Source organism: Fukomys damarensis, unplaced genomic scaffold (genome assembly GCF_012274545.1).
Source record: "Fukomys damarensis isolate Sample0158 unplaced genomic scaffold, DMR_v1.0_HiC HiC_scaffold_25, whole genome shotgun sequence".
Lineage (NCBI taxonomy): Eukaryota > Metazoa > Chordata > Mammalia > Rodentia > Bathyergidae > Fukomys > Fukomys damarensis.
In genome coordinates, this window is record NW_022900937.1 from 26,308,289 (window position 1) to 26,315,307 (window position 7,019).

General features: G+C 50.3%; 1 protein-coding gene across 2 annotated transcripts in view; it reads left to right on the top strand.

The window, feature by feature from the left end:
- Positions 1-4,174: 4,174 nt before the first annotated feature.
- Positions 4,175-7,019, top strand: part of Tbc1d2b (TBC1 domain family member 2B) — an 83,234-nt gene continuing 80,389 nt past the window's right edge. The window contains exons 1-2 of one of the 2 annotated variants that reach the window (XM_019206816.2): positions 4,175-4,228; positions 6,765-6,913. The gene's annotated coding sequence lies outside the window, so the exon portion shown is untranslated. Of the gene's footprint in view, positions 4,229-6,397; positions 6,914-7,019 lie in introns of those variants that run through there. The other variant, XM_033756018.1, reaches the window with a different exon arrangement.

The window sequence follows — 7,019 nt, forward strand, 5'->3', positions numbered from 1 at the left end:
CTCAGCTCATTTGCCTGGGCTGTGCCCTCCCCGTGCCACAGCCACAGGAGCCCATTGTCACCTCTGGGCTGGCAGTTGAGTCTTCCTGATGCTTTGGGGTGGGGACCTGAGCTGGCTGGAGTCACTGATGGGAACACAGCCACAGCCCTGGATGAGGGGAGGCCACCTTGAGCTACCATAGTGGGTCTGGCTTCCTCCCCAACCTATTGTCATTGTCATAGTGCAAAGCCAGCCTGTGGCAACAGCCCACAACACTTCGCCTGTTACTAAAGCATGGATATGAATTCCACACACAGTTTCCTCACAGAGGAAACTATTTCGATGGGGAAGTTCTGAGCTGGTTAATTCCTCCTTCCATTTCAGACCTAGTAAGGCCAGTGTAGGCCATGTACATCCGGGCACACAGGCATCATGTCACTACCTCAGAAACTAGCATGACAAGCCCTATCTCCACATAGTTTATTTCCACTTTTCCTTGCATATATTTTATTTCGTGCACTTAAGAATTTATTCTGAGATGTCTATAGGCCTCACCAGATTCCCAAGAAGTTCCCAGCACAGAAACGGCTGAGGAAGTGGGGTTCCGCCCAGAGTTGGTCTGCGGCCAAAGCAAGGCCTGGAAGTATTCAAATACAAAGAAATGTGCCTCTGCGATTTTCCATGACACGTTCTCTCCCCACCTCTCTCAGACGGGGTGTTTATGGGCAGAACCTGGTCATTTTCATAAGAAGATAAAGGCTTTGTGTACAGAAGGAGGTGGAGCCCAGGCTGTCTATCCAGGGTGGAGATTCTGAAATCAGGCAAATAAGGGGGAGTCTATATTTATACACAAGGGAAGTGGAGGCCTGGAGAGGGGCAGGGCCCAGGCTGAGGAACTGGGTGAGCTTTGAAAGCCTGGGGTGGGGGTAGGAAAAGATCCTCCCAGATAGTATCCTGCATCCCATTGTCCAGTTCCTTGCCCTTGGTCACTTAAAGGGTGCCGGCACTAGGCATAGAGAGGATGCTGGAATAGCACTGCCCTCTGTGGGGAGAGGGAGAGATCTCAGGCTCTGGAGTGAGACTGATTGGGTTAGGATCCTCTGCCCCCCTCTGTCAGCTCTGAGACCTCACTGTACTTATTTTTCTCATCTGTCAAAGTGGAGGGTAGAGAAAGTGCCTACCTGGTAGTGTCTGTTGACTCAACCAGCAAATCCATGTGTGCAGGGGCCAGGAGGCCCAGCCACACGGGCTGGTGTTGTGATTCACCATCTCCAAGCCATCCCTGTGCTGGGAATTCCTTAGAACTTGACGTCCTTGTCCCTATAGCACTTTCCTCTCCTGCATCCTTCTTTCTCAGGCCCTGCTTTTCCTGCAGGACAAGATGCAGCAGATCATCCAGTACATGACCTTGTCCTGAAGGTGCCCAGCTTGCTGGTCCTCTAGAAAGCAGGGCTGAGGGGTTTCTAGAAAGATGCTCAGAGAGGGCTCTCTGGCCCTGAGTGTGGCCAAGCCGTTCTATTTCTTCTCCCCTCCCCTTCTCTCCTTTTCCCTCCCTTCCCCTCCTTTTCTTTCTGTCTTTTCTTTTTCTTTTTCTTGAGACAGATTCTCACCATGTAGCTGAAATTGTCCTCACATTTATGGAGATCCTCCTGCCTCAGCATCCTGAGTGCTGGGATTTCAGGTAAGTGCCAGCACTCCTAGCCTACTTCTCCTTTCTTGAGCTTGTTCAATGGTGACTATGCACAGGGCCTGGTGCTGTGGATAGCCAGCTCCTGAGCAGAATGCCTGTGAGGGCTCCCCAGCAAATGCCCATCCTGCACCTGCTAGGTTACAGACACAACATTCTCATAGGCTTTGTAGACACGACTTTGCTCTACGAACCTGGGGAGTGGAGAATGAATGGTCAGTTTCTTTTGTGCCTGACACAAGTACATTTTAAATTGTCATTCCCGTAGATGACACATCCACATGGTTTTTAAAAATGTAAAATATAAAAAGATATTAATAAAAGTATTTCCTCTCCAAGCATTAAACACATACATCCAGTTTTTTCCCCCTCCATCCAGTTATAATCTCACTTAATTTCCACTCGTGGCCATCCATATTTGTTCCTTGAATGTCTGAATAATATCTGTATTCCTATTTTCCTCCTCCCACCACTTTTTTTGAGACAGGGTCTCTCTCTGTTGCCCCAAACTGGCCCCAAATTCCTGTGTTCAAGTGATCCTCCTGCCTCAGCCTCCCAAATAGCTGGAATCAGCCATGCACTGCCCAGGCTTTTATTCCCCGCTTCTTACATAAAAGGTAGATTGCTGAACAGTGTTCTACACCCACTTTGTAAAATTACTAACAACATTTCTGGGTCTCCTTGTACAAGAGTTCAAGGAGGGTTCCATTCTTACTTTTACAGCTGCATAGAATCCTACCGCGTGGATACAGTATCATTTTTGTAACTAATCCCCCACTGATCATTGGGTTGTTTCTAGTCTCCTTTATTCCCCAAAATGTATCAATTGATAACCTCATACAGAACTGGTTAAGCTAATCAGACTTACCCTAAGCTTCCCAGAGGCGAAAGCACCAATCCAAAGGGAATTTGCATCTATCATTCTGATGGAGATCGCCCAATTGTTCTCTTTCCAGGTTGTCTTGACTTGTGTGCAGTGACTACTGAAGGAATCAGCAAATGAACAAGTGGATGATATTTTAAAGCTCAGGCATGTTGGGGGTCCACAGCACATAAGAACCAACAAGGCGGGTGGTGCTAGCTCAGAAAAATTGTCCAATCTTATTGTGACCCGTCTGCCCCCTTGTGGCCACTCAGGGAAATCATCTTGTCATCTTCAAATATAGCTGTGCTGGCTGGGAGGGGTCTCCAGGGACGTCCTCCTTGGCTGCCTGTCCAGAAAACACACCTTGCTGGTTTTATTCACAGGACAATGGCCAGGTGCTGGGAACTTTTCAGGGACCCCCTAGAAATATCCGAGGAGAACAACAACGGCAGTGTTGTTCCCAAACACAGTTCACAAATGAAATGTCCATGCAGTGTAATCCAGCTTCAGCCTCACTTAGTTTTCATGAAGATTTCCTCCCATGTAAAAACAGCATGGAGGGCTGGGGATTGAGCTCAGTGGTCCCGGTGCCTGCCCTGCAAATGCAAGGACCGGAGTTCAATCCCCGGTATCAAAAAAAGAAAAACAAAACAAAAACCCCAAAAAACAGTGTGGAGGCTGTGTGATCTCACTTCACAGGCATCCTCAAATGTTGGGAAACTGCCAAGGGATAGTTACTAGTGGTAAATTCAATGAATCCCTCACAGCAAAACCACTCTAAAAGCAAAACCAGAAAAGCAGTCTTTCCAAAAGTTTAAAGCAAAAAGCATATGTATTTTTAACTCAAAATGTGGCCATGTCGTTTAAAATATATATCAGGGCAGTCTGCATTTGTATCCCAGGACTCATCATCAGCCAATCCAACTAATCATGAATTGAAAATACAAGGGGAGAAATTGTGTCCGTACCGAACATGTACAGACTTATTTTGGTCATTATTTTCTAAATTATCACAACTATTGATGTAGAGTAAACCAAAGAGTAGGTATTATAAGTGATCTGGAAGTGATTTAAGGTATATTGGAGGATGTGAGTAAGTTGCACACAAACACGGTGCCATTTCACAAAAGGGATTTGAGGACTTTTCAGATTCAGGCACCTAAGGAGGCCTGGGAACTTCTGCCCTAGAGGGAATGGGGAACTCCTGGGTTGATATGCAATACATTGGGGACTTAAAGTAAAGGGGCCTTGGGCCTACTTGCAGTCTTAACTAGGCCTGCAGCTCCCAGGGACCCCCAGTCCTGGGCTGGGAGCTTGGCCATCGCCTCAGATGCCTGCCCGCTTGGAAAGAGAACCACCGGCCATCAGATTTGCCTGGCAATTTGTCAGGGAAATGAGGCCCACTGGAAACCAGAGCTCACAAATGGAGGTCCTGAGCCTGGCTCGGCTCTTTCCTGTGGAGCTCCCTTCCCTCCTGGACCTCCCCAGGACAGGCAGGGGCCAGGCCCTGTGCCCACATGAGCTCTCAGCATCGCTTGGCACCAGCAGAGGCAGGTGTGGGTGGAGAGGTTTGTGTAGGGATCAGTTGCACACTGAGATTCCAGTGTCCTGGGCTAGGCCAAGGTTTGGTTTCATCCACTTGCAGGAACCCAGGACAGTGCCAGGAAGAATATGGTGTTATTGTGCCCCATCTGCAGGTAAGGAAGCAAGTGCCCCTGATCTTCCCCACTCCTCCAGGATGTAGGCTGCAGGTGTTCCTTGTGGAGCCATGCTGATAGCTCCGGAAGCCTGCTCCCTGGTCAGGGTCCTGGGATCAAAGCATCTCATCTCTAGGGCTTCCTTGTCCTTCTGGTTCCTTGCCCTCCAGGGCCCCATCAAGCTTCTTCCTTCATGTGTGCTCTGGGCTCCTGCCAGGTGTGTATTTTGCCCCTACCCCACCATCAGGGACTGCCTTGGAGATGGAGGCCTCCTCTGTGCCTTGGTGGTGCCAGTGGTGGTGGTGAGGGTGATGGGCCCTCAGCAGGATCCAGGGAGGAAGTGAATATGTTACCCACAGGAGCAGTGCTTGGACTAACCACACAGTGGGCAGCTGAGCCCAAGGATGGAGTAGAGCCCTGAGGAAAAGGAAAATTTGGTTGTGATATCTGGGAATGTTAAGAGGGCTCAGAGCATGAAGACACAAAGGGGCAGAGCCTCTGCTGGCCCGGGGAGCTGCGGAAAGTTGACCAAACTCTCATAGTTAGGCCTTGCACCACTGTTACATTCAGAAAAGGCAGGGGTGGGGCTCTGCAGATCATATAGCCATCCAGCCCCTTGTACAGGTGGGAAACGGGCCCAGAGAGGGTGGAAAGGCATCCAAGGTCACACAGCATTCACGTGGCAAAACTATTTTCCTCTCTGCACCCCTCCCTCCACAACCATCCCTTGAGGTTGACATCTTGGTGACGCTGTCTCCCTGGGGTCTGGCAGATGCAAAGGCAGACCCTTGCCTGGGTGCTTCTTTCCTGGCTCCTGGCTGCACCCCACAGTCTCTGAGGAAATGGCCTAGGATTAGTCACTGGCTCTGTTTTTCCCCGGAAGTTTGTCCAGAGGCTGGCCACATGGGAGCAAGTTCATTGCCCCGATTTTCTCTTTTCAGCAAGCAGCAGCTACTTCCTCCTGGGTTGGCCACTTCCTTCTGGTCACTAGGTTCCTGGGAGGTTGGAGGGGACAGGGGCTCATGTAGCACACAGGGTAGGTCCTCAGTCACCCAAACACCTGTCCAAGACACACAGGCTGTATGAAGCTGGCCCCTGCACAGGATGTTGATGTTTAATCCAAGGGACTGCAATGTCTACTAGTCTTTGCTGTGGTTTCCGTGTTTGTCTCCTCCTAACCCTTAAAGAGTCCAATGTTATGATGCTTGGATGTGGGGCTTTGGGAGCTAATTAGGTAATTAACTGAGGCAATGAGTGGCCCTTATCTGCTCTACTGCAGCTTTCTAGGAGAGACATGAGATGGGACTCTGAGTCTTGCCATGGGATGCCCTGGCTGCCTGACCTTGAATTTGAGAAGTGTTAGCCTTATAAACCTTTATTCTCTAGAAATTACCCCAGCCTGCAGCATGCAGTTTCAGCAACAGCAGAAGGCTTAATACATCCTTTAAGAAGGCCTCCAAGTAATGGAGAGCCCCCAGAGATCGCTCCCTCTGTCTAGAAAGATGCCTTCCTCATGCAAGCAGCCTCTGCATGACACCCACAGGGCTCGGTTCTATGCTCTGGGATTCCAGGCCCCGCCCACCTCCTTCTCACAACTCACCAACAGCTAGAATGGGCCAGGCCTGCTGCTGCCTGTGGCCTCCTCCTCTCAGCACACGGACCCACTCCTTCTTGGCTCCCCCTTTCTGGTGCATTTCAAAAGCACACCCCAACCTATCTGCTACCCCACAGGTCAATGAGTCATGCCCCTCTTACCACAAAGACAGCGGGAAAGAGCAAAGTGGCCCCCATCCTTGCTGTGGCTGCCCCAGCCAGAACACTGTGGGCCCAGGAAAGGGATGCTCAAGGCAGCCAGCAGGCAGCCTCATTGGTGTCCTTGTCCACCTCAAGAAAGCTGGGTTTCTGCCTGTGTCTTCTAAAGCGTATGTAAAATATGTGAAGCAAGGAAGTTGAAGTATTTTTTTGATTTGGCCTTCTCACCAATGTAGCTACCAGCTTCCTTTTCTTCTTTGGGAAAGGTGAACTCTGTCTCCATAGTTCCCTTTGCCTGAAATGCTGTCTCTCCCTCCAACGCTCTTCACAGTGGTTTAGGGCAAGTGCTTGGACCTGCCCCCTGACCCACCCAGGGAAATGGCTCCCTCCTCTCTGATTTATTGCCTAATAATGGCATCTGCCTGAGAGAGTTTACCTGGGTGAACACAGAAGGCAGAGTGTTAAGCATTAGTTAGGTAGTGACCAATATTTAAGTGGCATCATTTATTTTTGTTTTTTATCTATCACCTCACTCTTACTAGAACACCCTCCCTCCGGGGGGAGGGAAATGACTGGCTGTCACCCTCCATCTGCCGGTGGAACTCTACCTGGCACACAGAAAGCGCTTCATGAGTATTTGTTTAATTCCAGAAAGGACTGAGGCGTGGAGAGGCGGAATACTTCGACTTTCATTCATGAACTCTGCAAATATTTACTGAGCTCCCACTCACCACCAGGCAGCAGGCCCTCTCAGTTTCACAATGCTGGCCTTTGGCTCTGGCAGGGTGGAGACACGTTTTCTAGGGAGGCCACGAGGCCGTTTTCAGTGTGCGGTGCAGTTTCGAGTGGACACGGGTTGTGAGTCACGCATCCTTCCATGGGACACATGCTCGCATAAAGAAACAGAAACCGCCTGGAGCCTCGCAAGTGAAGGTCGGCGAGATGCCAGGGCCCCTCCAGGGAGTGGGGGCAGGGCCGAGGCGGGGCGAGGCCGGGTGAGGGGCTGCAATCCACAGGGGGGCTGTGGGACAAGTCCCTG